This window comes from Canis aureus, chromosome 15 (assembly GCF_053574225.1).
Source record: "Canis aureus isolate CA01 chromosome 15, VMU_Caureus_v.1.0, whole genome shotgun sequence".
Lineage (NCBI taxonomy): Eukaryota > Metazoa > Chordata > Mammalia > Carnivora > Canidae > Canis > Canis aureus.
In genome coordinates this window covers 30346913-30361722 of record NC_135625.1, presented here as the reverse complement: position 1 = coordinate 30361722, position 14810 = coordinate 30346913, and the positions used below count along the sequence as shown (strand labels likewise).

At 44.1% G+C, this 14810-nt stretch overlaps 1 protein-coding gene and 2 long non-coding RNA genes across 7 annotated transcripts in view; 2 read left to right on the top strand and 1 right to left on the bottom strand.

Annotated features, from left to right (window-relative positions):
• LOC144284435 (uncharacterized) overlaps nucleotides 1–419 on the top strand; it is a 44186-nt gene extending 43767 nt beyond the window's left edge. The window contains exon 6 of the long non-coding RNA XR_013352790.1: nucleotides 1–419. This is a non-coding gene — a long non-coding RNA (uncharacterized LOC144284435).
• The window catches only part of LOC144284437 (uncharacterized), a 93281-nt gene extending 90935 nt beyond the window's left edge, over nucleotides 1–2346 (bottom strand). The window contains exons 1-2 of the long non-coding RNA XR_013352794.1: nucleotides 1606–2346; nucleotides 166–293 (exon numbers count right to left, since the gene is read on the bottom strand). This is a non-coding gene — a long non-coding RNA (uncharacterized LOC144284437). The remainder of the gene's footprint in view (nucleotides 1–165; nucleotides 294–1605) is intronic.
• The window catches only part of TRMT9B (tRNA methyltransferase 9B (putative)), a 71347-nt gene continuing 58483 nt past the window's right edge, over nucleotides 1947–14810 (top strand). For 2 of the 5 annotated variants that reach the window (XM_077848974.1, XM_077848971.1), the window contains exon 1: nucleotides 3016–3165. The gene's annotated coding sequence lies outside the window, so the exon portion shown is untranslated. Of the gene's footprint in view, nucleotides 2236–2918; nucleotides 2985–3014; nucleotides 3166–14810 lie in introns of those variants that run through there. The other 3 variants (XM_077848973.1, XM_077848972.1, XM_077848975.1) reach the window with 3 other exon arrangements.

The window sequence follows — 14810 nt, the reverse complement described above, 5'->3', positions numbered from 1 at the left end:
GGGATACCTCCCAAGACCCTCAGTGGATACCACAAAGGGATCTCTGTTATTCAAAGAGAATAACAACACTAATGATAAAATGGAACAATTATAACAATATACTGTAATAGAAGTTATGTGATAGTGGTGTCCATCTCTCAAGATATTTTATTGTCCTGTACTCACCCTTTATATGATGATGTGAGATGATAAAATGGCCCCATCACCACAAAGCAGCATCAGGTGACCTCTGATGTTCTGATGGGTCAGAAGGAGGAGCACCTGCTTCCAGATTGCATTTGATGGCCAGGTAACTAAGACCATGGAAAGTGAAAATGTGGATAAAGTGAGACTCCTGGAATCTTACATGGGGCACCACTGGCATACTTGTATTATTTCTTTAAAAAAACACTTTTAATAAAAAATTTCTGTTTTAACATGCCAAATTAAGAAATGTCATAGAACTGGTTATGTCCACTGGAGAGACAAAATTAAAGATTTTTTTTCATGAAAATTGTCCAACATCACAAATAAGGAGATCATAATACAACACCCGCCCCACCCCCCACCCCCAACATCTGTAACTGCCAGTGTTTGACAGTCATATTTTAGTTTATCTTTTTGCTGAGAGATGAAAGTGAAATTCTCAGGTACCAAAAGAACACAAGTGCTATGCCCAAGCTTCAAGGGAGGGAGTGCCCTGCTTCTCTATTGTGTAAATTTATTTTATAGCCCACTTTTCTATTTCCTCAACCCAAAGGCTGTTGGTGGCCATGGGAATGCCTCTTATGATGGCCTCGAATAGAATAATCACTTTATTTTTCTCCCTGCCTCCAAACAATGAAACGGTAACTCAAGTCCACAGACCTCTAGGGATTCATAGATATGCTTTAGCCAGTCTGTGAAATCCCAGAAAATGTATGCAAATCTTTTTACATTTGTTTTTTTATATGGGAGAGCTCCAACGCGTCTCTCAGATTTTTCTATGAGCCTATTACCCACAAAATGTTAAGAGCCTCTGCCTCTGACATATCTCAAAAATATAGTAAACAGACTTTCTTCCATTCCTTGGCGGGTTCTCCCTGTTAAAAGTCTGCAGAGGTCGCCCCCTCCAGGATGCCTTCCCTGACCACGTCACCTATAACTGATTTCCCTCATGCTTTCCCACAGATTTTAAAACAGGGCACTTTTTAAAAATCACAGTTTGTTGAGACCCCATTCACTTGACAAATATTTATTAGGCCTCCACTGTGTGTAAGTCACTATACTGATTTAGGTGTGCCTTGTCCCCCACGGCACTGCTAGAAGATGGCAAGGAACATCACAGTATCCAGTACATATCTTGCACTCAAGGACGTATTGCAATTGTAGCTCCATTGAATAGAAATAAAAATGAGCAGTGGCACTTCAGTGGGCTGGCATCCAGCTCAAGAAGAACATGTAAAATCAGACTCCTGATTTTCTCTTCCCCTTTTAAATGCAAAAGGAAGAAAAAGGGAAGGTCAATTTGATTATCCTGGACATGGTGCTAAAGATGCCCAGGCAAAGGTTCCCTTCCCTACCCCCAACGTACTGTTGCTCTAGCAGGTTCAGAATCACAAACTGCGTGTGCGCATCTCCACTTACCCTCTTAGTAGCATCTTAAATACACCAGTGTCTATGCGAGCCCTGTAGTAGGGTCCCCACAAAAAGACCGTGCCCGGAAAACAGCTCAACATGAAGCTCCCTCCCTCCTCCTTGGAATCAGGAGCACGTCAGCTTCATACACAAAGGGCAACACAGCAATTACTAAATATGTTAATTTTTCAATATCGGGCACGTGCTTTTTTTTTTTTTTTTTTTTTTACAAGCACACGGGCCTCTGGTGATCAGTGGGTTGTTTGCAATAGGGGTGGCGGTTATCACGCTAAGGGCCTGGCAGAGCGTAGTTGAAGCCCTACGGTTTACAGAGGCCAGAAGGCGTGCGGGGCTGAGGGTGGGGGACGAGGTGGCGGGTTTTGGCACGGAGACTTCTAACCGAGATGCCATCCCGCTCCCGCTGGATGCTGTTTTGATGGGGCTGGCTTTGCAGAACTCTTAACGGGTCAGGCACCCCGTTTCAGCGAAAAAGACCCGGGGACTCGGGCACTGGCCCCCTGGACTTAAGGCCCTTGATTTTAGGTCATCGCATCCACGGGATCGTCTCCCTGGGAGCAGGTGGTCGCGGGAATCCGAGGCGAGAAGCGGCGCTGAAGCGTCACGTAGTAGCCGCCCCAGGTACTGCGCGGCCGCGCTCCGGCCAGGTGCCCTCGCCGCGGCGTCCCTCCCAGCCAGGGCGCGCCCCGCGGGAGGACGCGGGACCAGAGCCCGGGCACAAGGCAGGAAGGTCGCCGCCGTCCCCGGCACCGCCGCCCTCCGAGGCCGTCCCCCGCCCCGCGCGGGGGCGCCCGGAGCGCCGGAGCCCAAGCGCCGCCTCCGGAGAGGTGGGGGGGCGCGGGGAGGCGGGGAGGCGGCGGGGGCGGGGGCGGGGAGCCGCGCGCCGTCCCCCCGCTGCTGTCGCGGCGCCCGCGCGGAGGCCCCGAGCCCCGGAGCGCCGGCCGCCGAGCCTCGGCCCGCGAGGCCGCCGGGGCCCCCGCCGCCACTTCCCCCGGCGCCGCGGCTCGGCCGGCGCGCGCTCCCCCCGGGCACGCGCTCCCGGCCCCCGCTCCCCCGCGCGCGCTCCGTCCGGGTTGCCCTCTTGCTTCCGCTCTCCCGCTCCGCCGAAGGAGGTCGAGGGGTGCGGGTCACACCCGGCAGGGCCCCGGCTCGGATGCGAGAGCGGCTGCCTCTTCCCGGCTCGGGGGAGCATTGCAACCGCCGGGCTCCGCGGCGCCGCCCGCGCCCCGACCGTGCCCCGACCGTGCCCCGACCGTGCCCGGCGGGAGCCTCCTGCCCAGCCTGGGGCCGCGGGCGCGGGGCGCGGGGGCCGGGGGCGCGGCGGGTCGCCAGGCGCGCTCGGGCCCCGCGTCGGGGGCCTGGCCGCCCAGGTGAGTTCCCGCCCTTCCTCCGTCGTTCCAGTCGCCCGGAGTGACCTGTTTACCTTGGAAACTTAGACGTGACCCAAGCAGGCGAGCCTGCCGCGCGCTAGGGGATTGCGGGGCGCGCTTCGGCTGGGAACCGGGGGGCTCGGAGCTCGGAGCTGCGGGGGACACGTTGGGTGACCTCAAGGTGAACATTGTATTCAGGGGGTGCACGCGTGTCTCTCTCCCTGTAGAAGCGACCACTTGGGGATCGATTTTTAACTAGCAGGAGGCGGTGAGCTGAGATGACTTAAAGCCAGAAAGTTTGTCACGATATTTTGGGGGTGACCTGAAAGAACTTAGTGAAATAGTCAAAGCCGGTGACAGAAATATAGTTTAAGAAGGAATTTCGAAACGCGCTGGTAGGATTTGCATAATACTTGCCATAGGCGCACGCCGTGGGGCCCCCTGGGCTCCTAGGGGTAAATACTGTAACACACAAACGCTTCGTGTAGAGAGAGGGGAAGCCTGTAAACACCTACGTGCACAGCTTGATATCGGTTGGTATGCAAGAATTTTTGTGTATATTGAACATTTCGTGTGGGCAAAGAGCTAGAAAACGTCTATACCGTTTGGATTATTAGCAGCGTTCCAGGCAACGATTGACATTGAACATTGAACTCCTCCTTTCGGTGGTGGCTAAATGTAATATTATTCGTGTGACTCATCAGACTGTGGAATCCTTGACATTACTGGCTAATGAATGGTTAATTTGGTTTGAAGTTTAGAGAAGGGAGGACTGTAGGTTTTTCTGTCCTTGATGCCTGATGGAAAATGCGGTGTAAAGGGCTCTCCAGTGTTGGTGAAGGATCTTTGGAGGAGCTCAGAGGGGAGGATCATTTGAGAGGAATGAAAGTGACTCCCTGACGGCCACTGATTGCACATTGACTTCTTCTAAAGGAGACCCTTGACAAGTTGGAAAGCATCTCCTCACTAAGGGAACCGTTCCAGAGGCTACTGCTTTATTAATGCCTTTGGACAGATTTGAGAAGGGAAGCTCTCTATAGGCTCTTCTTTTAATTCCAGAGAAAGCATGTCTCTAGAAAGGTTCAATTGCCATAATGATGCTCTCCGGAAATAATTTGTCTTTTTGAGTGTGTGTTTGAATACATGTAAATCACCAAGGTAGTTCAAGGTTTTAATAAAATTTTACTTACCGGCGGGATATGAAATTGAAAATACTATGGATGGTTAATTCTGTTTGCAAATGGAGAGGCAGAGGTGTTTTCCCAATAAATCTTAAGTCTCTGTTTATGTGGATTTTTCTAAAGCCAAATATTACTGGGGATTAAGAGGACTCTAAAGAAGGTATTAATGCTTATAGTGTTTCTGGCAGGTGGATATGTGAATACTTATAGACATGTCACTGTGAATAATTCCTGTGCACCTTTAGAGAACTGGTATCCAAAATTTGAACCACATTATGATGAAGCCTCATCATTGCTTTGAAGAAGGCTGGAAGGACCAGATAAGCTTGGCAATATACAGGACCTTGATGTTGAGAAAAACGTACGACTAAATCTTTGTATTTATTGCATGGTGATGTCCTGGTGTGTATTTTAAATAGGAATTGAGTCAAGCTCTCATTGCGATTTAGCTCTTGGTCTAATGTGTTGTTGAGATGAGGCTGTCCGCACTTGTCTGTGCAACCTTCCTTTCTACTTGTGAGTAAACAAGGAAGTGCTCTGAGATGACTGGCTTGAAAGTTTTAAGATGCTGGGGATTTATTTAAGAACAAACGCCTAGGTAGCTCAGTTGGTTAAGCGGCCGACCTCTTAGTTTCCACTCAGGTCATGATCTCAGAATTATGAGATGGAGCCCTCGGTAGGGCTCCACATTCAGCAGGGAGTCGGCTTGAAGATTCTCTCCCTCCGCCCCTCCCCTGACTCACAGTCTCTAATTCAATCAATCAGTCAATCCTAAAATAAGAACAGACTGAAAGAATAAAAATGGAGCCTGATTCTGGTATAGTTTGGTCCCTGGAAGGTCTGCAAGTATAGTGTTAAATGGCCAGCTGAATGCGCTTCAGCTTTTGAGATTTTCTTCTCTTGATGTCCTAAGAGAGAACTTAGCATAGAGCCCCTGGCTAACAGGTATCCCAAAGGAGTTGACATCATTCACTTTGGGTACTTACTTCCCGTCCAGGCAAACTTCTAACCACTCAACAGAGGGAATTTAGAGGCTGCATTGGATCATCTGGAGTGAATCCCATCTCTGAGCCATTTCCTCATCTGTGAAATGGCCATCATGAGACTTCCTGATGTGGCTGTGAGAAGCAAATGGAATAATTTATATGGAATGTCGAGTGTGCAGTCAGCACATCGTGAGCAGTCCTACAAGGCAAAATGTGTTGAGTTAAATGTCATTTCCTGGGGGCTATGCAGGGGTTGCTGTGTACTGACAGGAGCATTGAATGCTGAGGTAAATGGGTCATCCTCCTGTCCTGGTACACTTAGTATACACCAGACTCCTAGTAGTTAGTGTCCTTTGGGAGCAAGAGTTTCACCCCGTCAAACCTGCATATCCTCCACTTTAGACAGGCCTTTGGCCTATCTGGGTTAAAGAGATTTCCTGTGGGTGGTTTTTGGAAATAATGATGAGATAGTAAGGGGAGGGAGAGATGACTGAGTGAAATTCCAAAATAGAATGTAAACATGCAATTGGCTAGTTTCTATTAATGCCATTAGAAGTATGGTCCTCGTAAAATGATAATAATTCCTAGTTTCCCCGAGGACAGTTACATATTTTGCAGTCTGTGTATTCGGACTTTGGAGATGAAGCAGCAATGACATTCCTTCAGCTTTTCAATCTTCAGCATTGCTTAGGCACCTAAGGTACCATGCTAAACCTTCAGAATACAATAGCAAGAAAAACAGGCCTCACCTCTCATAAAATACATGTCTGCTGGTAATAAGTAAGTAAATCCGTAATTATCCTTGCGCTCAGTGGGAGGCAGGCAAGATGTCGAGGGCAGAAACAGGGAATTTGACCTGTGATGGGAGGGATGTTAAGAATGCTTGGTTCAGGCAGTGATGTTGGGGTTATAAAGCATGGTCCTTTCTTGGGGAAGAAAGAACCTTTGATATGTAAGGCTGAGGCCCTGCAGAGACTCTGCATGTGCAGGTATACAGTAGGGAGACTCTGCATGTGCAGGTATACTGTAGGGGCCGGCCAAAGAGAACACAGGTATCTTCAAAGAAGGGGCAATGTTGTCAGTGAGGCAGGGACAGTAGGCCCAGCCTGTGAGACACATTTTCTTTTCTTTTATATTAAAGATTACAGTGTTAGTAGAACTCTTGTTTTGTGTAAACAACTTACTTTAGGCTTTCAGACGACTATTAAATTATAAAAAAGATATTTACAATCATTTTGTAAAGTCGATCAGAACCTAAACCAATATTTACCATAACTGACTCATTTGTCAGCTCTTTGCATTACTCATCATCCGACTTTAAAACCATTGGGATCAATTTTCTTTTTAAAAATCTAATAGATCTTAGTTTAATATACATATTTTACATGTTTCTAGCTCTCCTGTATACATGTTTGCAAATCTATTTGTTCTATACATGTACAGAGCAGAGCGGGAAATACACAAAATATGCCTATTTATCCAGTTTGAATCTATATATCTATTCAGGAGCTGTAGGGACTGATTCACTTGTATTTCACCCCTGGAAAGCCCTCCTGAGTCTGTGTGTGAGGAGCCTGAGCCCAGCTCTGAGGAAATGTGACATGGGCCTGCGGGGTGGCGGCAGGAAGCAGCATGCATCTTCGATGGGTTGCTCTCCCGCACCATCCAGGCAAACTCAGTGAAGGATTTGGTATCTGATTCTCTTCCCCATATGCATGGTTTTATTCACTGTTATTACCTATTCCCTTCTTTTACCTTCCTCTATCCTTTGTCATTTTTTCCTTTATGTTTCTTTCTCTCTCTAGGGGTCCCCATAATTAGTTCTCAGCCTTTATAATTATGCTTTGGCTCTAACCTCAGTCCGTAGGGTGTTGGCCTCATTTTGGGTAGTTCTGGACGGCATGGCCCTTGACCTTTCTCCTGTTCTTCATGGATAACCGCAGATGTCAGAGGGATACAAGCTCTTTCCTTCTTGCAGTTATCCCCAGGCATCAGACCTGCTGTTTTGTGCACTGAATGCCCTCATCAGTCCCTTCTTCCCTGTACCTGGAGGCGGTGGCGAATAGAAACTACCCTAACTACTGTAAGCAGAAAGGGACTTCATATGGGAATTGGGTGCTCGTAGGAAGGTTGGAAGAAAAGGTTGCCACTGAAAGGAGAGAAAAGGGCTGAGGCTGAGATTGAGGGATGACACCCAGACAGCACAGCTGAACTGGGCCCCCAGGGCTGTTGCCATCATTGCCACCAGGTGGAGGTTGGGAATCAGGGCCACCACTGGAGCTGCTGACAATCAAGAGCACAGTGATCAGAGAAGCTGCTACGAAGTGCCACTCCACCCAGGAAGCCAGTGACTGAACACAGCTACCAACAACAGAAACAAATTTGCAAACATATATTTTTTATACATCCTCTTCCTCCCTTCTCACCCAGCTCATCAGCAGAAGCTCATCTGTGCCCAGGCTCTTGCTGCAAGGAATTCTGGGAAATGTAGTTTACACCTTTCCAGCCTCCCAGATGGAGGATTTCACCCTTGGAGGAGACTGGAATGAATGCGGAGTGACACCCCGTCACGTCTTGCACATATTTAAAATGTATTTCATCAGAGCCTTAGGTGGCATATTTCATTCTAAGCAGGTAGGTGATATATTGTAAGAATCCAAAAAGGATCTAGTTGCTAACCAATTTCCATTTCAAACAGATGGATATTATAGTCATTATAGTCGAAATTGCTGGAAAAAGCATCAGGCAAATAAATAACTAAAAATTACCAAGCACCTGCCTCGGCATGTGGTTCTGCTTGAATGTGAAATAATATTCCTTTGTTTCGGTTTAGTCATCAAAGTCAAATACCAGGAGAATTGATACCTAAAAAAGTCCTTCCCACCAAAGTCCCAGACAGCCTACGTTTAATGCATAGTGCTACAAAGGGAGAATGCGGTGTCTCATAAGAGAAATAGCTCCTGGTGGGCTGGCTCTTTCATTCGATGCATTATCTATGTATCTGTGTTTGTACCGAATTTTTCTTAATTCTATAACTTGAATGGTGTTTTTTTCTTTTTCTTTTCTTTTTTTTTTTTTTTAAGGATTACAAAGTTAGAAATGACCTGTTATTTGGAGATTAGAATTGGAGTATTGACTCTAATCACATATTTCATACCCCAGTGCTCGTTAGATTCTGTGTTTGTTTGTTTTTGCTAACCATTAAAGTAAATGTGGTTGAATCTTTGCTATCGCTGTGTAATAAATTATCATTTATCGGCAGTCAGAAATTCCATTAGCACATCTAGGAATGAATCTTGCGTATTGAATGAAGCCATTTTATATTTGCCTCTGATATTTGGAGCTAGAAAATGAGAGCAGAGTAGCTGAAACAAATGGCGTAACTCAGTGAATTTGTCATTCTATGACGTATACCTATTTTTAATTAATTTTTTCATCTCAAAAGGCAACACTCCATTGAGATACCATCTCTAGGAGGTGATGAAAGCAGTTTAAATGCAGAATTACAAATGCTTCCTGGGGTCAACCACACTATAATATGAATATGTTCTTCCAAGTCCAGTGGTGACACCAAGAGTTTAGCCCCTCCACTCAAGCCACCAAAACAGTGCTCTTGCTCTGTAAATGTGGCTTCAAGACCAATCCACTGTCTTCCATCCTGAGCCCCCACCTAAGCCCCACTTACAGTATATTCTCAGGAGGGAACTGTTTGAATCTAATATTACACGGTTTTCATTCATTTCATTTCATTTACATTATTCGATTAATTGTAAGGGAAAGTAAGTAGCATTAATCTATGTTATGGTAATTATGATCATTATGATCTCTGATTCCCCCTTCCCACAGTTTATCTCTTTCATTCAGTTTTGAGTAAACATGCAAAAGAAAAACCTGGATTTGCCTCCCACTGGATGATAAGGAGGATGAGTTCTTATCTTTGGCTATATGGAGCTTAGTTGCAGATTAAGCTGTAGGACACAATTCCTTTTATGGATTGAAAATCAAAATCTCTCAATTTTCCATGTATTATAAAGTAGAAGAACATCCAAATCTGAACTCACTCTCTGGTTAGTTAGATCATTGATGGATTAAGTTGAAGCAGGAGGTGGGTAGAGAAAGCATAGTTTTTTGGTTTATTTTTTAAAGCAAAATTTGAGGATAAACAAGACTAGTATTTGAACATCATTGAATGATTGTTTAGTCACTGACTCAAGATGTGGATGTCAAGAATCTCCTTTGGTGGTTCTTGTTGCTGGGAGCTAAAGATAGATGGCTCTGCCTTTGAGAGATGGATCCTTTGGGGGAGTCAGTAAGAAAGGGTTATGGTGGGTAATAGGTACTCTTATCATCAGTATGGAAAACAGTAGTTTTCTCATAGAACAAGTGGGGGATTTTCTCATGGTCAGGTAAAAGGCAGAGTTAATTGAAACACAGACATATTTCTGACTTCAAAGAATATCTATGGATATTTTTAATAATAGCAAAACAACAAAAAGGCAGCTAAAATAAAAAAGAGACAAAAAAATGTCAACTGTCTTGGACTGGGCCTTTTATCTGGTCCCTTTCACCTACAGAAACTGAAGTGAGCTTGCCACAAGTTAGAGGGTTTTAGTGTTTAAAGACATAGTGAGTTTGTAAGAAAAGAGGGCTGCTTTATGGTACTTTAGTCAACGTTCAGAATTAAAAAATGTTAAGGGTGGTAGCAAGGAAAGGGAGCCCTCAGTGCTATCAGGGACTTCCATCCTACAACTACAAGAAATTGAATTCAATTCCAAAAATGGGCTTGGAAGTAGACTTTTCCCCCAGAGCCCCTGGGTGACAGCTTGGCCTGACCAGTATCTTAATTTCAGCTTTATCATATCCTGTGCAGGAAACTCAGCCTGTAAGCTTCAGACCTACAGAACTGTGAATAAATGGATGTTGTTTTAAGTTTCAAAAAAAAAAAAAAAAAGATCAGAACCCATAATATTCTATAGGACATTGAATTTATAGAGTATTTGAGAAAATGCAAGCACATCCTGAATGTTAAGACATTTACAAATTGAAAATGTCAATGCAATGATATATGCAATTGTGAAATAGATCTAGAGTGACCAGATGACTTGTTGCTCAATCTGGGACACTTTTAAGAGTGAAAGGGGCACTACTAGTGATTGCCCTGGAAAAAGAAGCAGAAATGGGGACAGAGGCAAGCAACCAGGATTTATGGTCACCCAAGATTAAGATACTGGGTTGTGTAACATTACTGCGTTAACTGCAATATTAATTTCTTAAAAATTGTTGTAATATATACATAACATAAAATGTAGATTTAAACCATCTTGAGGTATACAGTTCAGAAGCATTAAGTATATTCATATTGTTGTGCAATTATCATCATTCATCTCCAGAATTTTTATCGTCTTGCCTTCTTGAAAGTGTACCTTTTAAACAGTAAGTCCCCATTCACCTCTCCCCTTTACTCCCTTCACTCCTGGCAACCACCATTCTACTTCCTGTCTCTGTGAATCTGACCACTCCAGGTGCATTACATTAGTGGAGTAATAAACTGATCTTTTGCGACCGGCTTATTTCACTTAGCATAATGTCCTCAGGCTTTATCCATGTTGTAGCATGTCTCAGAGTTTCCTTTCTTTTTAATGATGACTATTTTTCCACTGTATTTATTTCCACATTTTTAAAAATCTATTCATTTGTAGATGGATACTTAAGTTGCTTCCACCTTTGGCTCTTGTGAATAATGCTGCTATGAACATGGGTGTACACATACGTCTGTGAGCCTTTTCTTTCCATCCTTTAGGATGTATACCCACAATATTGATTTTTAAATGGAGAAATTAAAAATAGAGGGAAAAAGAACATTCTTTTCCATTATAGAATCTTTCCAGTCATACTATTTCAATACAGTACTCTGTTAGACTGGAGTCTGGCTATGCCTCTACAGAATTCGTTAGAAAAATCAGTTGATACAGACAATTTCAAGAAACCGCCTGCTAAAAAAAGCACCTAGGGGTTCAAATTCCATCTCCACACAAGAAAGGAAGCCAGTATTTCTGTCTCCACTACCATGATGCATCGATCACAGATGTTTCTAAGGAAAAAGGGCTGGCATTTAGACCGTCAGAATCTGAGTCAAGTGAATGGCCTTCAGCAGCATAAAGAACCAGAAAATAACAGCATGAGATTGAACAACAGTAGGCTCCATGTGACCTAGAACATCTTTGTAACACAGGAGACCATGAACTTCCTGGAAACGGGCAACAGAACTAACCACCATCTGTTGATGTGGAAGCTGAGCTGAAAGGAGACAGGCTACAGGGGAATGTGGACTTTCTGGATACTGAGAAGAATGTTCTTATTTTGGCTATAAAAGATATCAGAAAGTCAATGTCAAGAACATTGGTACATAAGATTTGAACTTAGATAATCCCTTCATGGAAATAGAAGCATCAAAATATAACTTACCATCTGAAATTTTAAGCACTTTATTTCCACTAGGGATTTATAGATCTGAGAAGTAATGTTGACATGTCTGGAACAAAAAAGGAATTGCCACATTTCCCTCTGTGTCTCTGTGGCAGATGTCAACCCTCTCTGGAGTCAATAAAGAAACGAATTCATCTGTAACAGCAGCCTTGAGGATACATTTTTGGTCACTGATAATAACCATGTTTCAGAAAATACATCAGCAGAGGTTAATCTGCCAATCAGAAATGGTAGCTGACAGCCCCACAGGTACTAAGGAGCTTTGAGAAAATTGGACCCAAAGTGAATGTCTTACAGCTTTTCAGAATGAATAGTACCCATGGTCTGTTCTCATCAGACCACACCTGTATCAGTGGGGACTGAAATACTATCGGGCAAGTCCACATGAAAACCTGCACACACGTGTTTATAACGTAAACATCCCCAAATTGCAAATAACCAACATGTCCTTCAGTAGGTGACCAGATAGACTGTGGTATATCCATACAATAGAATGATATTCAATGGTGAAAATATTTACTAAGCTGTGAAAAGAAATGAAGGAATCTTAAATAAATACTGCTAAGTAAAAGAAACCAGTCAGAAAAGACTAAATACTGTATAGTTCCAACTATATGAGATCCTGGAAAGAGTACTATATGAGTCTGGACTAAGTAAAAAGGCCAGTGATTGCCAGGATTCTTGGGCGGGGAGTATAGGAGATCAATAATAGAAAAGTGAAACTATTCCGAATGATACTATAATTATGGACATGTGACATCTTGTATTTGGCAAAACCCACAGAACAGAGGAATACCAAGCGTGAACCCTAATATAAACTATGGACATTTGTTAATAATAATACATCAATATTGGTTCATCAGTTTTAACCAATGTCCCACAGCAATGCAAGATGTTAGTTAAAAATTGCATAAAATGTGTCTTAAAAAATTAATACATACTTCACCTGGTGCTAGAATAGAAGATGTAGAAAATGTTACCTGCAGGGGTCCAGGTGATGGCACGTCAAGTTCAGGGAACACGGCTCCAAGCCAATGAAGCAAGGAAGTGAAAGCAGTCCTGTCATCTATTCCCAGCTGAAACATCTAATCAGCGACACTGTACCTTGGGTGCAGGTTTTTCACTCAAGCTCTTAGCAGGGGAGGAAGATGCACACAATCAGACTTCTGAGCAAAACTACTTCCTTCCATATTAGTTAAAGACTTGGGTCTGGACCCATGAAATCCATCGACACATCTGACACCAGAAAAGATGTGGGTCCTGAAGCTGCCCAGCCATTCACCAAGTCCCAGCAACTGTCTGCCATCGTTTTTTCCGCACTGCTACACTGCTGGGATTCTCCGTGTTGGCTCTCCTCTGCAGGAAGGTCTTGAGTATTTGCACCCAAGTGGGCAGAAATGCACACCTAGCTCTTGTATTTCTAGCAAGGAATGCTGTATTCCTACAGAGCTATGGCAAACCGCACCAGACCATACACATTAGAAAAGCTGTATAGACACACATGCACACCCAGATATGCGGTATATGTAGAAACCTGTAGGCAGAATGTTGAGCTGGATTTTTTTTCCAAAGTAACTTATGCTCTTTTGTCTTATAATCTGTCCTACTCATGAAAAATTGGACCTTTCGAAATGTATCGGCAGTACGTCCACCCAGAAGCTTTTAATTCTCATTGAGATGATGCATTCTGGCATAAAATTGTTGGTTTTATGTGTAGCATACCACTTCACAATGATAGTGAATCTCCAAGCAGCAGAAACTACTAGAAATCCCACCACTTGTGCAGCTAAAAGCAGATCAGCTTAACGCTGGCTCTCTGGCTTGTAGGCAAGGTATGCCTCGTTGACTCAACTGTCAGCTTGTAAACTTTTAACCACACAGTTTGGGGTTTTGAATGATTCCCAGTGCGCTGGGTATTATGATTCATCCATTGAAACAGGACATCAAAGAATACTTGGCCAATAAAACAATGGAGAAAAAACCGTGTTCTGTTTTGACATGGAAATTTTTATTGTAGGCAAATAGTAATCACCAAAGCATTTATACATGTTATTGAATACTCTCTGCAACAGCTGCTTTAGACAAAGCTGGGACCAAGTAACTCCTTGTTTTCCTGGATCTGCTTATTTAAACTAGGCTGCAGTGTGGTTTGCTGGACCTCTGGACTTGTGGAATCAGTACATGTGTGGATTCTAGTCCTTAAGAAGCTTATATAGTTTTCTTTTCTTTACCAGTTGGCCTTTAGGTATTTATAAGTGACACCAGTGGCATCAGGTTTTTGTTTTTTTTAATTCTGGTTTTTAAATTTAAATTCAGTTAATTAATTTACAATGTCATCTTAGTTTCGGAGGGAGAGGTCAGTGATTCATCAGTTGCATATACCACCCAGGCTCATCCCATCACGTGCCCTCCTTAATGTCTATCACCCAGTTACCCCATTGCCACACCCCTTACCCTTCCCACAACTCCAAGTTTGTTTCCTATGGTTAAGAGTCTCTCATGGTTTCACCTATTGTGACAGAGAACTTAAAGATCTTTCCACATACAGCTGACGTCTTTCTTGATCCCCATCTCAGCATGATGCTATTTCTGTTGGTCCTTATACCCACCTTGTCTTGTGTCTTGCTCAGCATCGGGGTCCTTCACCTGGGCAGCAATGTCTGGGCAAGGCTTCCTGCCTTCTGGGTGACCAGATGCTTCAGAAAGAGTATATTCTGGTCTGTCGCTGTCCTTGAAGTGCCAGCAGAACCACCATCCTGTGCAATTTAACCACAGTTTTTCTCAAAACTGTGATGTTGCTATAAAACCTAGTGTTAGGAGCCTGTGGCAGGGAAACTGGAGGGACTGTTGAGATTGAGCAGTGTTCTACAACAGGCAGGCTGCCATGGGTTGAGATAAAGGATAAGGAGGTAGGCAAGGCACGCAGGCCGCTCTTAGGACAGGGGAGTGGCTGCAGATGGAGAGAGAGGATGGGCCCAAGGCAAGGAAAGATGACATCAGTAGAGAGATGCTGGTCTTTGAGAGGCATCTGACAATCCTGGGGATGATAAGGGATGTAGGAGACTTGGGGATGGCATGGAGAGAGAATGAAGAAATCTGCATTTTCTTAGTGAAGTAGGAGCAGAGTTGGCCCTGGTAAGACACTGTTTTGTAGACATCTCAGGCTTTCTGGG